Raw genomic sequence first — 24,222 nt, 5'->3', positions numbered from 1 at the left:
TTTTTGAGCCTTGAGGAAAAAAAAAAAAAGTTTATGAAAATTGTGAGAAAGTTTCCAGAATTCACTAAGGCCAGTGATGTTTAGAGAGAAAAGTTCAAGTCAATAACAGTACCAACAGGAATAGCCACAGTTGGTTAATTTAAAAAGGAGACTAACACTACCTGATTTCAAGATTTATTATAAAGCTACACTAGTGAAGATGTTGTGATATTGGTGTAATAATAGACAAATAAGCCAATTAAAATAAATAGAAAGAAATCCATGCACATATGGACAATTGACTTTGACATGGTTGCTAGGGCAATTCAATGGTGAAAGGATAGTCTTTTCGACAAATGATGCTAGACTAATTGGATATCCATATGCCATAAAATTAACATTGATTCATACCTCATATATCATGTATAAATATTAACTAAAAAATGGATCACAGACCTAAATGTAACACTTAAAAACTAAAACTTCTAAAGTGAAACAAAATTTTTGTGATTTATGATCAGGCAAAGATTTCTTAGATACAACACCAAAATATGACTCATCAAAGAAAAAAAATTATAAATTGGATTTCATTAAAATTAAAAACTTTTTGAAAAATACTTTTAAGAAGAAAGTCACAGATAGGAAGAAACGTACTTCGAAATCGTATATCTGATAAAGGACTTGTATCCAGAATAAATAAAGAATTCTCAAATTCAACATAACAAAACAACTCAATGTGGGAAAAAACTGGCAAAAGGTTTAAAAAGATATTTTACCAAGATATACAGATGACAAACACATGAAGGGTGTTCAACATCATTAGTCATCGGAGAAATGCAAATTAAAACTATGATGAGATACTAATACATATGCATTAGAAGAGCCAACATTAAAATATTGACCATACCAAGTGTTAGAGGACCTAAAACTCATATATTACTGGTGGGAATGTAAAATGTACAGCACTTTGGAGATCAGTTTTCCAGTTTTTTTTAAAGGTAGATATACTACCATGTGATTTATTCATTCCAATAATAAGTATTTATTTACCCAATAGAAATAAAAGCATACGTTCAGAGGAAAAACTGCACACAAATGTTCATAGAAGCTTTATAATAAATAACCCTAAACTGGAAATAATCCAAATGTCTATTAAAGAGTAGATAAAATCAAAATAAGTAGGCAAATTCTAGTATATTTATACAATGAATTCAAATTTAACAATAAAAAGTAATGAATTATTGATACATACAACAGTAATTCATAATCACTAGGCCAAGTGAAAATAGCCAGAGCAAAAAAGAGTGTGAATACTGTATCATTCCATTTATAAATATCCTAGAAAATAAAATCTATAGTGGCAGAAACCAGATTTATGGTTGCTTAGGGATGAAGTGGGGGGCAATTAGAGGAGAGGGAGGGGAGTGTTGGCATAAAGGGTCATGAGGAACTTTGTGGGGGGTGATAGATATTTCACTATTGTGATTGTGATGATAGTTTCATGTGTATAGAAATATATCAAAACATAAGTTGTACACTTTAAATATGTTTGGTTTATTTATGTACATCAATTATATCTCAATAAAGCTCCTAAAAAAGATGAATAAACTCATTAACTCACCACTATATAGAAGCTCTAAAATAGAAGAAAATAAATATAATGTAAAAAAAAAAAGAGAGGATAGGTAGCTACTACAAGTTGAAGGAAGAGACCAAAGGAAACCCAAATAAAGGCAGTGTTTCAAGGAGAAGTGAGCAGTTAAAATAACATGACACAGCTATACCAAGAATGAAGACTGTCCAATATACTTGACAAAAAGAAAACAGTTGAACATCCAAAAAGGGGAGGAGGGTGGGAGCCAGAATGTCAGATGCTGAAGGGAGGCTGCATGAAACAAAGATGACAGTAGCACATTGAAACCACTTGTTTTAAAATCTCAGCAATGAAAATGAGAGAAGACGGTAGCTAGAGGGGACAGCAGAACAAACTAAAAGTTTTTTGGTGAAGTTTGAAGGCAGAGAAAAAATAAAAGGGGAATGAAGAAGAACTGAAGATTCTAGAGATAAAGGTAAAAACATGTGAGAACAAGTTTATAGAGGAATTTGGAAGTGATGGGATCTAAGGCACAGGTGCCAGAGTAAGCCTTGGAAAGAAATCTGTAATAGTTAACTCCTGATAGTCCTCCCCAAATGATGGGTTATAGAGCGCCTACATAGATTATTTTAAAATTTGAAGAAAAAAATTTTCTTTTGTCTGATTTCTTGGGACACCTGCATGACTGGACATTCTGACATTTCTTAGACTGATCTCAATTTAAAAAGACGTTGTGTTAATCACACCTCTCCTCCACCCAAATGTGACCTTTTCAGGCTATAATCTACTGACCACAGCCCACAAGTCATTGTCCCAAGTGACATAATTGTATTTTTACTTCATTAATCTCAGAGTCTTGCTGCTTCAGGAAGATTACTGAGTCAGATGTTTTAGAAGGAACAGAGGGCAGGAAAAGAGTCAGGGATAAACTTTGGGTTTATGTGTACAAGGTAATGGAGTAATCTCCATGGAGAAAACAACAACCCGTACTGGATGTCTGAAAGGCATTGCTAAGGCTTATAGAAGAGTGGAAGGGATATGAACTTTAGAACTAGACAGACTTAGTCTCAAATCCAGGCTCCTCCTCCTCCCTATGCTATGTGACCATAGGAAAACTGTTTAGTTTTCATTAATCTTATTGCCTCATCTATTTAGTGGGTATACTGTTTACCTCACATGGTTGTTCAAAGAATTAAATAACCCGATGAACTCAAGTATATAGTAGAAAATAGGCAAGCAACATAAGGTAGCTATATTTTTTATATAGTAAGTGTTCTTCACCCTTAAAAAAATGCCCAAGCTGTTTTATTTCCATCATTTGTCTACCCTACCATAGATAGTCAATTAATGCCTGTTGACATTTAAGTGATTAATTTAACAGTCCTCTCTGTACAACAGTGGCAAACTGTCTCAAGGTCAGATAACACATCAGCACACAAAGATAAAGTCAAAATGCAAACAATTGGCCTTTTTCCACGTCGCCAAGTTGCTTTCTCTCTCGGCGCGTACTAAAACTTAATACAACTTATTCTCTCTTAGTACGAGTGAAGACCTGAAATGAGGAGACGGTAACTGTGAGGGGTCCCTTAACACCAGATGTTGAATCCCTACGGAGGCGTGCAATCCCAGAAGTTCTTGATATTATAAGGCCATGAAATATGGCCCATGTTCCAGCATATGCCCACACTTTTAAATCTGTGAATATAGATCCTTACCCAGAAGTGAGGAAAAGGAATTCAACTATTCACTGGGATCAAAGGGAACCTGTCTTTAAAGTAAATTAATCCTTTAAATGCATATCACATAGTAGTTTGAACCTACTTTAATTATAGTATTAGGCCCACTGCTGAATTATTCCTTTTTGATATAATTGAACTGTGCCTTTTTAGGACGACTTGTAGTATATTTCAGCATTCTCTGTCTGGCAGGTTAAAGGATCTAGAATTCGTGGACTACATCTATTCTCCATTTGTCAGGGCAAAAAAAAAAAAAGTTTTATGATAAATCCTTAGAATGAATACATAGACTCAGTAATAAGATCTCTGAATCATTACTGGAAATGCAAATATATAGTACTGACACATCATCATGACCTTAATCATTGGTGTCTGGGGTTAGATCAGCTTGTCTCCAGTTTTATGCTACAATCAAGAATTAGTTCAAGTGCAACAGGGAATGTGGTCTTAGTGATCAGGATACATTTGCTAAAGATAGCACACCCCTTGCCCATCTGATCCTCTTGGTGGCAGTTCACTGCATACTGAGTCCTATGACTTAAGAGCTATAAAGAGTCTGGCGTGAACTTTTCGCTGCTCTATATCATGGCTAGAATTAGTTGATAACCCAATCCTAGGCTTTGGTTTGGCTCTAAGCACTACTAAATTAAATCATATTACTGCTGGAGGATCTACCATAAAAATTTTTGTATTTCTTTCTTGGGATTCTAGAGACCACGTGATTGGGCAAAATATTATTGAAGCAAACATTTTCTTTGAATGAAAAAGAAAAAATATTTTACATGAGTCAAACCTATAAAAACCATCCAAACTTGAACTGAGCTAATTGTGTAAAGTTAACACTGCAAAGTTAGTATTGTAAAGTTAATTTGACACATGTTTAATGATACACATTATTGTATGGTAATAAGGCATAAATAGTAAGCAATTAATATGTATAGCTGAAATGAGAAGTTTTACACAGCCGAACCAAGTTCGAATTGATCTTTTTCTTCTTGCTTCATAAGTTTTCCATTTTCTATAAATAGCATCAACGTTGACAGTGTCTCTGACATCTTGCCTTAGGAATCTCAGTAGAATATTATTGTGCTGTTTATAAGGTGTACTCTAAATCATTCATTCCTTAAGGATTGCACTGTTTGCCAACCCATACTGACTGCATAGATACTTATGATAAAGTATTAAAGGGGTGCTAAATAATGTCACCTCTGGATGCGTGCTCCATTCTCCGCACTACCTGTGGCCTAGGTGGCTGAAGTGTGTGGACCCCATCAGTGAGCCTCCTCACTCTCTGACTTCTGGACAGGCAGACGAGTGAATGCTGAGAGTGAGGATGAGGGGAATATGTATGCCTCAGGCCCCCGCCCCATGGGGTTTCCAAGGTTTCAGCTTCGTCCTGCTGCCTCTTCACAAACACCCTTTCTGTCTCCAAGTTCCAGTAACTCTCCTCTCCCCATCACCTCTGGCCGGCCTAAGAGTTGCACAGAGCCCTGCTCTCACAGTGGTGCACTGCACTGTGCCTGTATTTTCCTTCCCAGCTCCTAAAAGGGACATGATACTCTTCTCAAACTTTCCTAATTTGAATATGCCGTCTGTTTCCCGCTCGGACTCTGACTAATTCAAAGGGTATGGTTTCACCTAGAAGCATTTATTTTGTCATGGTTAACAAAAAGCAAGGTTCTCATAACTTCCCAGTATTTGTTTATTTCTGTTGTAGGTTATCAGTCTTGGTGCGTGGAATGTAGTAGGTACTGAATATCTACTTGTTAATTGAATGAATCTATATAATGTATAATATTTCCTGAATCAATTTCTAACATCAGTATTATTCCAGTAAGATGATTAAAGATTAAATTGTATATTATATAGAGATTAGTGTAGATAAAGAATTATTTTGTCATGGTTATTGAGAGAGATAAATAAAAAACATGCCCTCGTTTGCAGTCATCCTGATGAATTTAGAAGCAATCTGCATACATGGTATTAAAACCTTGTTTTCCAGGTTGTTTCTTTAGAACTCTGCTCTTTCAATTGCCAAAGCTTTACCTTCTCACTTAAAGCATAACATTGCTATAATCTTTTGAATCACCAAGGTAACTTTTTCCTTGCACAAAATACATGCTTAATAAATTCAGTAAAACAATTGATTACTCAGTGCCTAACAGAGGGAAGATCATTTGAGCAGTTGTGTGGAGAATGAACTGGACAGGAGAGACTGGAGACAAAAAGATTAGTTAAGAATATCCTGCGATAGTCCTAGACAAGTTAAATATTTACTGAGCTTTGTGATGGCTTTGCTTTGGCTGTTTCAGTCCTGCTTAGTTTTGGGGTTGGGCTTGTGGAGCAAAGCTGGTATTTGAGTTGTTCTGGCAAATTCTTCTGAGTTACAGTGTTTGCTTTCTTTTCCTACATTAACTTTCCTTCCCTCCCCCCCCACCCTTTGGTCAACCAATTAAAAAAGAAAAAAATAATGATACCTTCCAGGAACTTCAAGCTACTTACAATCTAATTGGGAAACAAAATTTTAACACAGAAGTAACCGCAAAATATTAAAGCTACAGAGGAGATATCAGAGTGTGGCTGATAATAATATTTGGGATTAATATCCAAATGAACGAAATAATAAATGCCACAAACTTATGAGACTAAGGGGTTGTGGGCTGGACTTTGGGAAATTTTCGTGAAGAGATCGGCATTGAGTGATAGGCAGAGAGCTAGAAAGAGAAAGGAAGACGTTCATGGAAAGAGGAATTCTAAGAAAGGCAGAGTTGCAAAACAGTCTTATTTTTCTTATCTTTCTTTTCATCTCTTGTCCTCTTCTCATCAAAGTGCAGAGCTGTCTTAAGTTATGAGCAGGGTGGGGAGTGTTATCTCTGAATGGAGGAGGCTATTTCACTTCCTTTTCCCATTCCTCAAGGCTTAGCCAGAAATGAAATGCTCGTCTAACGTGCCGAGTTACTACATGTTTTCAAGCCTGGCCTAAGTTCATGCTAAAGACCCACTTATATTTCAAATAAAAACTAAAATTAAATTTACTTTATCTTTTAATTCTAAAATGCACAGAGATGCTATTTCTTTCAGGAATGTTGTATCAGTGGAAGATATCTATATTCTTTAAATTATTCTAAAAGTCCTGAGGAAAAATTAAAATGCCTCCTTTCAAAGGAGAGTTGCAGAAAGAAGTTTATCATTTATTAAGTGCAGATCACTTACAAGTACTGATTTGAGTGGTTTGTATGTATGACATGTATTCCTTGCAACAACCTCATGATACAGTACTGCAAAATCACCCAGTTCTGTAGACAGAAAAGCATGGCAGAAGTAAACATGCTTAATGCCCCACCACCGGAAAATGCTGGAACCAGTAATCAAACTGGGGTACTCTGACTCCAGGTTTTTGCCACTAAATGCCTTGAGAAGTTATGTCGCTAATCTGGTTCCTCTTCTATAAAATCTGGGAGATTGAATTAAATAATGACATTTGCCCTCGTGTTAAAAACTGAATGTTGGGTTCCCAGCCTCAATTTCTACTCATCTCACAGGACTCAAGTTTGAAGCTTTCTTCATTCACTTCCAATGGAATTAGTTCTCCATAGAATTACTGACATTAACATTAACGGTTCTGGGATTCTGTATGTCTTAAAGAGGATCAGATTACAGGTCAGTGATGAGTGATTGACTCAGATGTACAATCTTCCTGACTCTTCCAAGTGCTAGAGGACCTATTTTCAGTATGTAATTATAAAATTGCCCTGTATCATGACAAACCTTAACACATTGGTAACTAAAAAGTGATTCAATTTTTTTTCACTGACATTACATAGGGGATCTAAATTGGGTGAATATACCTACCCTCCCAAAAGACCAAATGAAGCTATTCTCACGTTGAATTTTTTAAAGTGGCCTGGAAACAGTTTTTCCTGACTTGGTCTAAAGCCACCAGTCTTGTAGGACATACCCGTATTCCTCATCTTTCCTAGCTACTTCAGAATCGGAGCAAGAGACTTGAGGCTTGCTTTAGGAGTGGAGTAAAACCCTGTCTTCATCAGGAGTTCTTTGTCTCAGTTTTGATTCGAAGAATTTCAGACCAGCTCCTAGTTCCATTATCTATACCTCCTGAAAGTGGGTATGGAGCAGCTGCCATTGGATTCCAATGCAAGAGAACATGGGGATGAGAGCAAAAATCACCCACTACTGTCACTTCCCCCATCTTAATCTTAATGAAGTTCAATTCAGAGCCCGTCTCTTAAGTAAATGTGGTATGATCATAGAAATGTCCGACGGACAAAGCTTTACATTGCAGAATTGAATGCAAGGGTTTAAAATGCAAACCTCCTTGAAGAAAGTAGCACAGTGACAGGGCACGCATAGAAAAGTATAAATGAGAGAGGTGATGGCACAGAGTTTTCTAGCTGCGATCTCAAAAAGAGAAAAGAGGACAGGATTGAGGGTGAGATCTAAAGACAAATTTTGTATAATTATTTTTGTTTACTAAACCAAAAAGATTCTATACTTTTATTTTTTTCTGTCCTAAATAACAATGAAGCAGCAGCCTAACAAGCCATTGACTGAATCTGCAAGAAGCCTAGATATTATTCTTTACTTCATTGTTCAAGTTCCCACAGTAAATATGAAACATCTAAATTTAGGGGAAAAAAAAATTATGTTCTCCCTTCTATGATATCATGGGGAAAACAGTCTCTAGGGAAAAAGAATAGAGATAGGGGTGGGTATTTGGGGAATAGGAAGGTCTATTTTCAGGTTTGAGCCCCTCATTTTGATCAATCAACAGTGCTGACGACACGCAGGAATGAGAGGAGCATGGACGGAGCTGCAGCCTTGGGTTCAGGGATGCGCTGCTGCAGTGTGAGAAGGATCACTAATAAGCAGGATGGTTTCTCCTGGACTGGGGTAAAACAGTGTTGATGAAATCCTGAAGCTGGAAGCTTCTCAATATCTTGGTATTTGCTATATTAGCCCATTGTCTGTCCCTATTTTCCTCTCATTTCTTTTCCCCTAGCAACCTACAAAAATTCCAATTCATTTCTATCACCTTTAAAATTTTTTCTTATGTATATGAGTTAGCCTTCAGTACTAAAAGGTATTCAAAGGCAATTCCTCCCTTCTATTACGTTAGCTCGGGAATATATTTTTGTACCCGACCCCCAATAGCTGTTTTTCGAAAAATGGCAGGGTATTTCCGCTAGTTTGTAAAACTGAAGTTATTTGATTAAATAGTTTGTCTATCTGTTTGGATAAACATACTATATATTTATAACAATTTTTGATTTTGCCAAAAGGCCAAGAAGCAAGGTGTGCATATGCTGGTAAAATGTAAATTAGTGCTAAATACTACATATTGGGATAGTATAATGGTTATCTATGTCTTTGATAAATGAAGAAAGGGGAAGGGAGCAAAGAAACTGAAATTGACTTTTTTTTCAAAGGTAAAGGAGTGACAGCAAAAATAAAAATAAATTTGAGCCCACCATGCACATTTGGTCTTTTAGCTAATACTACATGATAAGTATCTTCCTGTTCCCCTTTTAGCATACACTAAGATTCCACTGTGGTCCTTTCAAACAGACACATATTTCTAATTTTCTAAATTTCTAATAGTTTCATCTTAGCTAAAAGTCTGCATTTTAGTCCCTAAAGAGATCCTAACAGATAACTGAATAAGAGTTTCCACTTCAGTAGTAGCAACGTGTTTGGAGTAAACAGATCACTGGCGAGTCCTCTTTGTCAATTCTGCAAAGATTGGAAAAATTTAGCGTCTCAACATTCCACTTTTTAAGCAAGAAGATACATATTCTAAATACTACATATAAGGATAGTATAATGGTTATCCTAATCCACAAGGAAATTCAGTTCTGTTAAGTGTCACACGGATTAGGACAAACACATGAAGGCTGAGAACAATTCTAGGTTCTTCTACAAAGAGAGGTCCACTGTAATCTTGAAGTTAGTTTTAGTCAATCTACCCAGTGTAGCACTGACATGAATCAACTTTTTCTAAATCTTGAGTAATGAGGAAAATGAACAAGTTGGGTGGAGCTCAGAAATAAACAGAAAATACTTAACATGTAGAGGCATGATTTAGACTGGTGTCAGCTTTGAGGGAGGAGGGGGCATATTTGTAAACAATTGGCAAAATGACTATTGCAAATAATTTGCAAGCAAAGCAGAATGAAAGGTGTACTCTATGTACACAAATTAGCTGTGTAGAATTAACGTTTTTGTTTTACAAGGAAAAGAAAGCAGAATTCCGTGATTTCTTGTGACCTCAAAGTTCTCTTTCTCTAGAGTAGTTCAAGTTATCTATCCACCCCAGGATTCCATATAATGAGGGCAGAGTATAGACTCTGAGCTTTGTAGGGTATTCTACTGGGCTGTCTTCTTGACATAATTCTTTGACTAAGTGAATTTTGACTAATTGCTCAGAGTACCTCCAGGCCACTGGTTTTCCTCAGCAGCATAGTAAGTGCTTACTTACAAAAATGTTCATGTGTGAAAATTTCTGTGAAACACCCACTTAATGATAATTCATAAACATATTTTTGGAATTATTCTTTATATTAAGAATACATTTAAAAGTTTTGGTTTTCACATGAACTATTAGTATCTTCATACCCCCAAACCCTTGCTTCCTCCTCTTCTTCCCAGAAATTAAGTTTATGATTATTACCTATAGGGCTGCATTCAGAATTTGAATAGATTTCTGAAATCACTCTAATGGTTCCTGCAGGGCAGGATAAACTCACTCTCACATTTACAGCATTATGATGTTTTCGCTGATCTGTTTGGTGATTCCAGGTTTATTACCCTAATTATAAGCTAATGAGCACAGAGCTTTGCAAGGAAATTTGCATTACTTGCTTAAGTAGGACAAATTATCAGCTTAACCAAGATAAAACATCCCTTGTTGTTTGAGACCCTTTAACTCACCAAAGAAATGCCTAATGTCTAGCCAAGTTAAATCGGCTTGACAGAGAAGGGTGCACGCTAGCTGCTACCTTGAAAACAGTAACTCTTCTGCAATTTTAAGGAAGTTGCTCAGTAGGTCCAAATATCTTCAGAATCCCTATCAATTCATGTTCTCTTTTAGCCACTTCTAGATCTATCTCCTATTACTAAAACAGAAGACCGTGAAGGAAGCGATTGACAAGTCTCTTCGCACCTAAAACAGGAGTGCAGGAATAACTTAGCATAAAGAAAATATAACACAAGTGCAAGCTTTTTATATCAAATATTAAGCTTTCTTCTTTTAAAGTGCAAATCATTACATTTTAATATTTTTCTTTATTGGAGCCAAAAAAAAAAATTGAGCTGTACATTTTTACTTTCATAACTCTTTCCTTCATATTTTCTCATCCAGAGAAACAGGTTTCGCATTTGTTTTGGAGTTAGATAATTATCACTTTACTAAATAAATGCCTTAATTAACATTCTTTTTTTTTAAGTGTATTCTTCTTATATTAAGTATTATTTTGAGAATTCTCTGAAAAAAAAAAACATATAAAATATAAGAGGATCACCAGGATGTCCCTAAGAGATTAAGTAGAAAAGGTGAGTAAGCTAATTAGTCAGCTAAATTAACTGGTTGTTTTAGAAGACACGAGATATTTCGCGCCATCACATTATGCCTCGTTAGCTCCATTAGTTGCCTGACATTGTCATTATTCTACCTACTTCTTTCTGAGCAGTTTCACCGTGTCAGCTTTGATTTTCCCTGTACTTATTTTTCTCCAACTTAAAGCTATTATATCACCTTCCAGGAGCATTGATTTTCAGTCAGGTGTCACAAATTTCCCACTCATCATTTCCTTGCAAGCATAAAACTGACTATTGTTGCTAATGCTGCACCCTTTTATTATTTCAGAATTAATCACTTATTCCTTTTGGCTAGTTCTGGCATCCTCCTTCCCTATTAAACTCAATGTTAAATTTTTAAATGTGTTAATTGACAAACATTGGAATAACGTCCCATCTGTATGCTTTGGCAAAAATAAATCATTAAGAGGTCAAGGAAGAGGTAGATGATATGAGCATTTGTTTTAAACAGTCAGGCATTTGTAGAGCATCTATTATTTGTCCAGAATTACAATAGATGATGGAGGCGTGACAGAAATATATCATCACTCCTAACCCTTATAGTACTTAAAATCTTGCTATGTGAAGCAATTTTAAAAGTAGGTTTAGAACCTCAACTATAAAATTCACTGTCTTAACATTTAGCTTAGTTTTAACTTGCTTGGATTACTTTAATAATTTAGGAAAATTCAGTAAGTCAGTAACCCATGGAGGGTTCTTTTTGTTTGTTTTGTTTTTTAACAATGTAAGTAGCAATGATTTTTAGGACTTCAAACAAAAAAATGACTTTTAGGAACAGAAATAACTAGTGTTGCAAGTTGAAATTTTCATATAACTATATTTAGAGGAGCTTCCATACCCATGCCAAAAATACAACACAGCTCTTAAAAATTGGTATATACACCATTGTCTCACCAATTTAAGATTTAAAAAATATATATTTTAAAGAACAGTCTTTTTTTTTTATCTAGAGAAATAAAAACTGAAATGACCTTTAGCAAAAATTCCTATAAAAGAACTATTATTTTACAATAATATCTGTCTTAACTGGCATAAAGACCATCACTTTTTAAAGAAGATGTTATAAACTCTCAGGACAGAGACACATAGAAGGCATGGCATATACAGACAATATTTCTAAGAAGGACATAAGACAAATATAGTAATTTCATTTTGACAATATTTCTAAGAAGGACATAAGACAAATATAGTAACTTCATTTTGTCAAATGTTATATACCTCCAGGTTGAAGTGATAAAAATGGTGATTTTTAGGGACAAAGAGTGAGGATCGGGGTCAGGAGGGATTTGTATTATGATCTACTACAATTCAATATTTTTAAGTTTCTTTTTGAAATATGTAGTAAAGGATACTTTTCAAAGCATGTGAGATGCATTAAAAATACCATAAGAAAAAACATTATTTCTCCAGATCATAAGTGGTGAGAGGATGGATTAAAAACGATGACCAAACCGATCCAAAGGACTATAAAACTGCATGATCTTCACCTGGCAAGCCACCTGTCTGTCTCTCTTTTAAAATTTTTTTCTTCTCAGGGTCATTTCTAACTTTTGTGGAAGTCCATCCAGCAAGCGATATTGGAAAGAATATCAAAGTGATGGAGTTGCGGTCTGAATACAAATTCCATATTTCTCTCCTTGGGCAGGTAGCAAGCTCATTTTCTACAATAAAATGTGAATAATTCTAAAGGCCAAATTTACCCATATCATATAAATGCTGTTAAAATAAAACAAGGTAATAGATTTGAAAGTACACCGAAGGAAAACATTTCATCCAAATGCCAAGTGATGTTCTATTCTCCCCATAATTTGTGAACTTCTGCTTCCCTAACGTTTCCAATCATGAATTCTATGTTTACATATGCTATATTTAAGCTCAATTAAACTTGCAAGCACTGTGGGAAATATCATTGAAGTAATAGTGGGATGCATTATAATAAAGAAAAACATGAAGAAAGGACTTTTCATCTGACTGCTAAACATTAGTAATGCTTGATCAGATTTTTCACAAGTTTTCTAGATAGCCATTTCTGTTTCAGATGCCATTTATAGACTTGAGTATCCTGAGTTTAGCATTTGACTGAATTATAATGTTTTTCCATATTTTTATTTTTTACTGAATTATATCACTTCTTATAAATACACCCTATAATTCTCAACACATTATTCGATGTTACCAGAAATAAATACAAAGTTTCCTAGTATTTCTGTTCCATTGATTCTAATATACAATGTACTTTGGTAAACACCAATCCCTCTGCAGCCTTCCCTCAGGGGAATTTCCTGCTTATACACCTATCATCATATTATTTCTTCTGTTATATAAAATGGGCAACATATAAAACCTGCTCTACAAATAGTAATACAATGCCAGAATATCATATACCTAGAATAATTTTTTCTTTTTCTGTAATTACACAGCAATTTTAGAAATCCCAATTTAGTTTGCACTATTACTTGACAGAATAAGACATAATATTGGGCAGAAAACTGATAACCAGTATTTTTTTCACCTGCAATATCTGCCAGTGTGTGGCAACTGTGATTCTGTTATTTAATTTGAAAGACAGGAAGGATTTCTTATTTGCTTAATATGACTTGGAATTATTGTCTTACCTAATTCCATGTACTAGAGAGACCACTAAAAAAGGGCTAGAGAATGTAGAGTAATTGATACATTAGCATTTCTGTTCTGGGGTAATTAGTATTTTGTCTTAATCTAAAGCATTGTAGAGAAAATGCATCTGTAGGGCTTTCTTTCAACTTGATGCTTCTTTGGGAATGTGCTTATGACCTACATGCTTCTGTACTCAATATGTGCTTGTAGACTCAAAATAAAATTCCTTTATAACTAACGAATCTTCCAATCAAGATATCTTAAGATAAAGGCCTAGCTTTTCCAGTTATATACAGAAATATGAGTCTTGCTTAAGATTATCTTGCATCTGTGCTAATATTGCTCAAGATTCCTAATCATACAAAAAATTTACTCATCACCCCCATGAAACAGAAGATTAAAATTATTGTAGTAAGGCCTCAGAACTGCAGCAAATGATTCAAAATATTAGCTTTTTTTTCTTAATATTTCTAAAATCCAACCATGCATTTGCTACAGAACTTTTCTTGTTCTAACGGTATGAGACTCTTCCTTTGTGGTATCTTTTTATTACTATTTTTTTTAAAAAAATGAAATTGCTTTCTAGATATCTACCTATATATTTTAATGTTAAACTTGTCCAAAAACCCTCTAAATTCCTTAATTTTTCTTGAGACCTCCATCCTTATGCAGCTGCCATTCCACACTGGTTTTTGCCCTAAATCATTCTTTCTTTGAAATGATTAAGCTGATGAGCAATATTATGTTCAGTAAAGTTTTTTATTATTATTAAAAACACAGAAAGTAATGAGTGGGAATATCTATAAAGAACATAATTGAATATTTAGAAAAACACATGGAAAGCCCCTTGCCTAGTAACCAACTTCAAAGACGTCACAAGAATTGTTAAACATTATTATTCGGCACTCTCAGCACTCCCCACACATCCCTGTCAACATTTTTTAATAAACTTACAGCACTATAAGAAATTGAAGTTCTTTTTGAATCAAGAAAAAATAGGATTATCTATCCTATAATTCAATTTCGTATGCCATACTTTACTTATATAAAATCAGAATAAAATCAATTTCCAAAGGTGTAGAGAAGAGGAAAAAAAGGAGAAGAATATTTCATTTTGTTAACTGTAGACAGAGCCAGACTTTCCTATTCCCAGAAAATTCAAAGATATCAGGCCCCAGTGAATTCCATTTCCTAATAATGTCAGAGTTTATCATATGTATTATGTTTTGCTATTCTGTATTGTTTTCGGCTCATTTCTCGTCTGGGTTTTGATTATCTTTACTTAAGCTAGTGTTTCTTGGTTCACCATTCATATTCAAGACCCTCTTCTCTACAGATATGTTTATCTAAATGCTACTAACTGGTTTCCATTGCTGGATCGCATAATTCTTTTCTGAAAATCCCTTAAGCACCTGAATTGGGTTTTCAGGTCATCTATCAACATTCCCATTGTTACACCTAGCTTTTGTTCTGTTTTTCCTACTTGCTTCTCCAAGACCTGGCCTTTAGTCACACTCTCATCTACATTCAGTTCTAATCTTTTCTCAATACTCAGCTCAAAATCTACTTTATTCATAAAGTCTTTCTCTTTTTTGTTAAATCAAATGGAACCCTTTCAGAGATATCATTGCATACCTGTTTCTAGCTTGACCAATGCACCTTTTTGTCTGCATAAAATGAGTTTAGAGATATATTATGTACAATCATGTGACTATGATCACATGTATTTAATTTGGCATTTCTTTTATTGGATTATCTCAGTTGTAGATAATGCCCTTTAACACATAACTTAGGGGTCTCCCCACAGCTCAAATGCACTGATACGAGCAACAAACACTTACTTAAACATATTTTGGATGATTCATGAATAAAACCTATGTTAATCTATGACCAGGCACATCAATTCATAGCTAAGATGGCAAATACTGACCTTCTTCTATTTGTCTACAGTGCTCTAATCACCACCACAACTCACATTAATTCTGTCTCCTATCTTTCTAAATGACTGATAGGAATTCCAGATGTGTAGAAATAGGATACTTTGCATTGGCAAGTGGGACAGTGAAAATACAATCTTTGGGATAACTGTTTTTTGATGTTCTTTTGTATTATTTTAGTTATTTCTGTACTTGGTAGTAGTGTTATAGGTTGTAGTGTTTGGTTTGCTTTTTCCATCGTCTTTCTAATCTTTGGTAACAAAATCACATCTGCTTGATCACCAGTTTTTTAGTGAAGCCAAAGGCATGTCGGCACTGGAGCCCAACTTAGGATAAAATCTCAAATCTAAAGTCTTATTAGAAGATATCACCTGATTCACAGAGATGCATGCTAGTCACAAGTTACTAATAGAGATGACATCTTGCTACCGGTTTGTCTTTGCACACGAAGCAATCTCTATATTCTTTGCACACCACATCATGAGTACTTTGAGTCCCTGGCTGAATTTTTCTAGATGGGAAATAATTTCAAATAAGGTAAACTCAAGTGTTAAAATAAACAACCAACCAACATGACTGTCAAGTTAGGAAATAGGATGCCAAAGTGGAGTAATTGAAAATGGCCTAAGTCCCTGGATAAGATCAAAGAAAGTTCCCTTTTCTGTTGATACCGCTTCTGGGATGGGAAATGGCACCTTTCTGTGGTCAGTATTTATTGTCTGTGCAAGCCTGAGACAATTCTTATCTCTGGTTCCACAGCATGAAAGCCTGTGAAACAGGCATGGGTTACCCAAGAGAGTACTGGAGCAGAGGGGATGGCGGAGAACAGGGCAGCCCTGCCAGCTGGGTAGCTCTAGTTAGGGGTATTTCAGGAGTATCTACGGGTGGCATTATACATAGTAGGAAAGCTGGTTCTGGCTCATGCTTCTGAATTGAAAAAGTATTTCTGACATTTCTAATTATGTGTCCAGAGAATGGTTTACTTTTTAAAATAAGACTGGTGTACAATTGTTTATCAGAAGTTACAAGTCTCCTTCGCAAATATAGTTCAGAATTTCACATATACAGACTCTTATTTCTTCATTCATTCAGTTTTAGTTCTTAAAAATATAATTCCCTTACTTTGGAGATTATACCTGCAGCATCCTAACTAAAGTACCTTTCTTCCTTTCTTTTTCACCACAGGTCCATCTGTACTTTGCAAACTTTCTGTAAAATTCATTCCACAATTTTCTTTCCTATTCTTATGTCTTTATTCCTTAAAAATAGATGCTGAGCAAACAGACATCAAAGATAAGAAAGTATCTCTCATCTGTAAAGATAAAGAACTACAGGCAAAAACAGGAGATGTAGGTTTTAATACTCATGGAAAAGATAATGCCCTCCTAAAAAAAAAAGACATTGAATGTGATGTTCACCAAAAATCCACAGAATAATAGTCATCGACAAACACAGGTGATGTATATGTCACAAGTTTAGATTTTATAGAAACTCAATGTCTTTTAGATTTTAGAATTAGAGGCAACCTCCAATACGAAGTAGACCAATGTCTTCATGTTACAAATGAGAGAACTAACGCTCAGAAATGCCAAGGGTTCACCTTCAGGCTACATGGTGAGATCTACCTCATCTCGCTCTCATTTTACTTCTCTCTCTGAACAACCATGATATCTCCCATAAAATAGTGAAAAAATGAAAAGAAATAGTTATACGTAAAGGTATGTATACATATAAGATGGTCATTTGGGAATGAAAAATACAAGGATAAAACTGGGACAAAAATTGGAGGATGAGGATATATATAATAACAATCTAGATTCTAGTTATCTCAAATCATATCACTTTTTAAAAGGACTATTATAGAATTTTTTTTTAAATAAATAAAACAGACCCATTGCAGTGATTCATCACAATCATGTACAATCAGTTGAAACTTCCTGGGAAGGTCATAGTGATTAGAAACTACTTAACCAGTTTTCCAACATATTCCTTTTCTCATGTAGAACTGTCCTCAAATGATTATTTTTTAGTGCTCATAACCTACTTTCAGAACATTTGAAACTTAGGGCTTCATTCTTTTCTTCAAAAATATAATTTCAATGTAATCTGTCTTGGGAATCAAAATATAATCCTTAGGAAACTGATGTGCACTACAGAAAAGTTTTAGCATTGCATCTGATAGAGAGGTCACCAATTGCTATCTTAAGATGTGAAATATCCTGGGAATCTCCCAATATTACTTAACAAATGACATATAGCCAAGGCAAGAAATACTCTTACATTCCTCATTAACCAGCCAGGGCCATTTGGTCATTGGAATATCATCTAGTAGGGACAGACACCCAGGATGCCTGAAATGTAAGTATATTCAGGCTTGCTTGCCTGGACAAATCCCCAGTAGAAGAAGACATATAGTGCAGTTACTAGATGCCATGTAAAGAGTTACTAGCCAGCTGAGCAGAGTGAGTGACATTTGGTGGAAACACAGTGTGGGCATAGTACTCCAGGCAATTTGGCTTGCATCTTCTCCAGTATTTATTTGGCAAACTCAGCCATCATTCCCCACTACTCCCCCTCATATGTAAAGTAGCATCCTGGGGTGAGATGATGTATTATTAATTTCATATAGTATTAAAGAGTTTGCCAAGGGAAATAGATCCTCTTGTAAGACATGGCCAAGTCAAAGAGAAATGGATGGCAGTACCAACTCTGACCTGGCCTGACTGACCTCAAGTTCTGGCTTCCTTGTGTTCCTGAGACCTTCCTTTGTACTTTTAGATGAGCCCTAATCAAGTTGCAGCCTCTTTAGATAGGGGAGAGAGAACACACCATGAGACAGAAGCTTCATTTTCCTCAATAGGCCGAGAAGCTATGAGGGTTAGCAGGAAGAAAGGCATTCAGTCATTTTCTTTGTTTACTGCTTCTCTTTGGGGGAATGTCAGGGTTTCCTTATCCTGATAAAGGATGGTGAAGAGACTGAGTATTCCCAGATGAGTCCTTGGTTTTTAGGTTTCTTTGTTCCTCCTGTGTCTGACCTGCTTTATTCAGGTCAAAGTTAGGGAACTGGCTGTAAGGAATTCTCTGGTCAAAGGAGGAAAGACACATGCACGCACATGCACACACACATGCACACCAATAAGTGGGGGCTCTTTTTCTCCTCCAGTATCATAGTCAGCCTTTTGATTTCCTTTGTGCTTTTAATCAGGACCACAAGTAGGGCATGTGACTAGGACACGAAGGTTACCGTTTGAAGGTGGTAATGGAATGGGTTTCATTTGTTCCATTTCCTATGCTCTTTGCACTTATGAGATCATTATCATGAAAACGGATTTGTGCTGTGCCATTTCCTGTTCTTGCTACAATCTTTATCATGACAAGGAGGTACCAGGTTTTAACGCCTCGTGTTATACTTAACTGTTGTCAATAACTGCTGTGTAGTGTGACTTTTCTTCCTATATTGTGTTGTCAATTTTTTGCTTTGCACAAAAAGCAAAGATAGTCCCTCTAGGTGTTTGAATGATGGTATACTGAGTTGTCTCGAGGATATGAAATATCAAGGTGGGGACACACACCTTCTTCCTTCAATATCCCAACCTAACCAACGGGAGAACTTTCACAAGAGGCTCTGACTTGCTACTGTACCCTCCACATAGACTTCAGATGCCCACTTTTCTTATCCCTGGATCTTTATAGCCCAAATGACACTCCTAGTGACAGTCAGATTTTATAACTTAAGGGGCACGGCAGTGCAGTTTCCAATTATCATCAAAGAATTTCCCCACCATTACCATGCTGAGACTTCAGGCTATTGATACGATTAGATCAAAAATAGAACATGGTATAATAAGAACCTTTGCTTCCTGTCATGGACTAGAATCAGAATAGCTAATGGTCCAACACTTTCAAGCTCCTTTTTTTTTTTTTTTTTAAGTAGGTTTAGTTCTTGTGAAAGCTGCTGAATTGACAGCTCAGGATACTATGGTTAGAAAAATGATAAGCTTTTCTTCTTCACCTTTCCCAATATACCTTCGGCCTGCCCTGGAGGAAATGTCTCAAGAAAGAGGTTAGCTCTTTCTCCAGATACTTTTAATCTTTGAATTCAGGAGTAGGAGTATTATCCAAGCTGCTTATTATGAAGAATGTATCAAGACATGGTTATGTGTTTCCTAAGATCAGAGCTAAAATTGACAGATCATTTCACATAGGCAACTGCAAAACCACCCAACTAGAGCCAGTTTTGAAATCATGTGCATCTTCTCATAAGTGAATTCCTGAGTGCTCCAATTGAGTTTTGCAATGCATTGTCTGTGGTTGAAGTTTGAAGAACTCAGCTTTTAGAGGAAGATAAGGTAGAGCAGCATTTGCTTCATAACCAGCACTTATGAAAAATCTAGTCATTGCTACTGATGACCGACCTGTATTTTTTGATAGCAGAGCTCAGAGCAATGGGGCCGACTAGGAAAACCTAAGGACTTCACCCATAGGTTGAGGGGTGGTAGAGGTAGAAATTTCCACCTTTTCATTATATAGGACCTATCTGATATTCACACACTTTGGGGTGAGGGTCTATTGTACCTGTTAGGGGGGTTCTGAAATTCCTGAGATTCTATATAAAATTCTTTGTGACCATATAAACATTTTTTTTCTCTCAAGCATACCTTCCTATTCTTTTTTTTTTTTTAATCAAAATTTCAAGGAAATCTGTGACCTCCCATGTTTTAAGAGCCAGTGCTTTAGACAGTCAGGTCTCATGCCTCACTTTCCTCCAGTTCTGGAACCAACTGTCACTAGTTCCGGTCAGAAATCACTCAGAGAAAAAAAGCAGTCGATCACTCACAACACAAAAATATCTTTTTAAACTATTAGAGTATGTCTATACTAACATACACACTCACCTACTAACACCACCCACTTCAAGGAAAGAGAGAATTCCCTTAATAAACACTACCGTTTTAAGAAAGGGAAACTAAGAAAAATATCATCCAATTTATAAAAGATGGAAGTTCATAATCAAATGTAACAATTCCCTCTGAGAAATAACCTGTGAGTGCCAATGCAAGCATAACCACACATTGCCTGCTCTAATTTGGGGGGAGGGGGAAAGAGAGAGGGGAAGGAGAGAGCGTGAGCGAGAAAGAGAGAGAGAAGTTAAGAGAACAGCTCCTCCTTTTCCACCTAATATTGTTCTAGGGAGTTCATAAGGTTAGGAACTTGACACTGGTTTCGAGTGGAAGCCAGTCAAGCAGGATTTCTTTGCCCTCTGGACAAATGGTTGGCCTACTTCAGGAATTTTGAATAATTATTGCTGTTCTCTTCAGCCAGGAGAAGTTTACCTTTCACAAAGAGAAGAGCTTGTGGCATTAATTTAATCCCATTGCCTCAGTGCACAAAATCAGTTTTGCTCTCAGAGCTATGGTTCCTAAGTTATAAGTCTGAGACCTATTTTGTCTCAATCTATGGGTCCTCATGAAAATGAAGCACTCGTGGCTTTGCTTAGCTCCTGACATAATGCCCTGGGCCCTGTATTTTCTGGAAGGAAATCCTTTCACAAATACGAGACGGTGAGAGGAACATATTGCTGTTCCTGCTATGTGTAATGTCATTTTTCTCTAAGGGGCACGGAGGCAGCAATTTTGTACCTGGAGGCATGACACTCATGAGTTTTTCATCCTTACTCTTTTCTCACTAAAACTACTCCTGATAATTCCCAGATAACCTTACTCTTTTCTCACTAAAGCTACTCCTGATAATTCCCAGATAACCCGTGTAGCCCCACAGAGTAAGTAGTCAGTCTCTGTATTGAGAACATTATTGTGTTGTGATAAAACAAGTAGTGGAACAAACAAAATTCTTCCATAGTCAGGTTCTTGAATAAAAGTAGCATGTAAGTTGGTTTGAAGTATAGTATTGGCGATCACTGGCCAAAATTGCCAGCAGCAAGATTTTCATTAGAAAATCAAGGTTCCTCTCATTTTTTTAGCTCCCTCTTACTATTCCCTGGTGATTTCTATTGTTTTGGAATCATTCTCTAGCATACATAACAAGTACTATTAACCATATGGGATTACCCATCTAAATTCCCAGGGAACAGAAAGTAGCTGTGAATATTTTTGTGCCTGCTATATTATTGCCTTAGTGCTACCTCAGAGTACTAGAATAATTTTCATGAAGAGTCCCCAAGCAATTGATATCTCAGGAATTATTCTACTTCTAATGGGAAACCCATTATCTCTGAGGAAGAATATATTATTGTTTCATAAGTGCTATATTGACTTTAAAATATGTATGTATTTTGATCTAGTATAGAAAAATCTTGTCTGTCTTTTGGTAATCTATGAGGGTTTGTAAATTTGTGTGTGTGTGTATTTCATAATATCAATCAATCCAAGGCATTATTTTAGCCCAGTAAAAATATACACAACTCAAACCGCTAACTTTTTTGCAACCTATGCAATTGAGCTTGTATCCAATAAAGCAGGCTACAAGACTAGTGTTTTGCACAGTTAATTTCTCAATACTTTTGACTCATGTTTGATGTCAGCTTTATCATCATGTCAGTACCCAAAAGGGTTTCTAGATTTATTAAACTATAGCTGAGTTCAGTGAACTCTTACATAATTTGCCTTGGTGTCTTATAACTCAAGCTCTTCATTTACATTCTTTATATCACCATTTCATGGACACAATAAAGAAAAAGTGGTAATGACATTTACTTATTTACTAAGTGTTTTGAACTGCTTAGGTAAAATTAAATATTCACAAGGAACATCAAGTTAGTATTTGATCATGTGATTTAACCTAAAGTTTGAGATCTGACAGAGTTAAGTTCATAGGCATGCTCTCAGAATTTTCTCACGGCATATGTTAGGTCACATGCATTTAGTTTGCCTCAAACGGAGGCACCCTGATTTAAAAACCCTCACTTTTTTTGCTCAAGAGAATCCAGATTTTTTTTAAACAAAAAATTTAAGTGTATAATACAGTATTGTTAACTATAGGTACTCTGCTGTACAGATCTCCAGAATGTATGTATTTTGCATACAGACACTTTATACCCTTTGAATAGCAACTCGCTATTTCCCCCTCCCACCAGCCCCTGGCAACCACCATTCTACTCCCTGCTTCTATGAGTTTGATCACTTTGTATTCCTCTTATAAGTGGAATCATGAAGTATTTGTCCTTCTTTGATGGGCTCATTTCACTTAGCATAATGTCCTCAAAGTGTATTTATTTATTTTTTATATTTAGGCGAGGCAACCCTCAGTTGACCTCACAGATTGCAAAGACTTTGTCATCTTGTAATCCCTTATTTTTTATTTTTTACACCTATAGCACCTGGTCTTCCTAGGTGGTCTCCCATCCAAGTACTAAACAGGCCCGACCCTGCTTAGCTTCCGAGATCAGACAGGTTCGGGCTTGTTCAGGGTAGCATAGCCATAAACCTCAAAGCTTAATATCTATGTTGTCCCATATAGCAGGATTTCCTTCTTTAAGGCTGAATAATGTTCCATTTTATTAATACACTACATTTTCTTTATCCACTAATCTGTTGATGGACATTTACATTGTTACTACATCTTGACTATTTTGAATAATGCTGCAGTGAAGACAGGAGTGCAAATATCTTGTGGAGATCCTTATATCAATTATTTTAGGTAACTACCCAGAAGTGGGATTATTGGACCGCAATAGGACTTAAGTCCTAAACTAATTTTTAAGTAACTGGTTATCTATGTTATATCTTGATTCCCATCAGCACACAAACATTAAAAAGCCAAAATGCAAAATAAACAACCCTTCTGTGATGGCCATGGAAGTTTATTCAGGTCTGCCTTTTAAGAAAGGTCTTGCTGATCAATTGCAAGGAGCTCAGCTGAGAGTATCCAGCTGCAGCACCCTTGGGTCTACCACAGCATTTAAGCCCATTCGAGGCTTTTCCCAGATAACCCTAGCCAATAACCGGGCATGGCACGGCTCCAAAATCCAGGCCATTCTGCCTCTTAAAGGACGCTTCTATGAGCTATTTTTATAACACAGCTCTCCAACTGAGCTAGCTGAGACTTTCTCAGAACTGCACCATAATCTCTTCCTATCTAATCCCCTTCCTTGCCCCTCTCCTTTCACAGGTGTCAGACCTATTTCATTTTCTAACTGCTTTCCCTCCCTACTGTTCCCCTTCTGTCTTTCAAAGGCATTATCTCAAAAAAAAATCTCTTGTACTTCTATTTCCATTTTGTGGTCTGTTTTCCAGAAGATCTAACCAGCACGCCTCCCATGAGTCCCAAATCCCTCTCTAGCTACAGCCCCATTTCTTTGTTCTGCTCTGCAATAGGAGTTTGCACAAGAACCATCTAACACTGTGGTTTCTACTTCCTATTTCCTGCTTGCTTGTAAACCCCCATCTCTGTCTTCTATTACCAATGTTTCACTGAAAAAGTTATCTCCACTAAAACAATCCATCTCCATGTTACAAATCCAATGGGTACTTTCTTGTCACCTTATTTTGTCTCTCAATGAAGTTTGTCATATTTTTTTTATAGATGATAGAAAGTTACTTTTCATTTGCAAATAAGAGAGCCAACATCAGGTCCTATTTAAGAATATGGCCTTTGCAAATAGACACTTTTGATATGAGTCTAAGATCTGCCACTTATGAGCACTATAAACTTGGGCAAAATGGTTGATTCACTGTGGCTTGGTTTCCTTGCCTGTCAAATGGGAGTAAAATAATAGGGCCTACCTCTT

General features: G+C 36.0%; 1 long non-coding RNA gene and 1 pseudogene across 1 annotated transcript in view; one reads left to right on the top strand and one right to left on the bottom strand.

Moving 5' to 3' along the window:
• Positions 1-24,222, top strand: part of LOC112477100 — a 135,286-nt gene that overhangs the window by 15,437 nt on the left and 95,627 nt on the right. The gene's annotated exons all lie outside the window — the stretch shown is intronic.
• On the bottom strand, positions 22,801-22,919 carry LOC112477119 (annotated as a pseudogene).

The sequence above is a fragment of the Pteropus alecto genome, unplaced genomic scaffold, assembly GCF_000325575.1.
Source record: "Pteropus alecto unplaced genomic scaffold, ASM32557v1 scaffold182, whole genome shotgun sequence".
Taxonomy (NCBI): Eukaryota; Metazoa; Chordata; class Mammalia; order Chiroptera; family Pteropodidae; genus Pteropus; species Pteropus alecto.
Note: the sequence above shows the minus strand (reverse complement) of the source record. Positions and strands in the feature narration are given on the sequence as shown.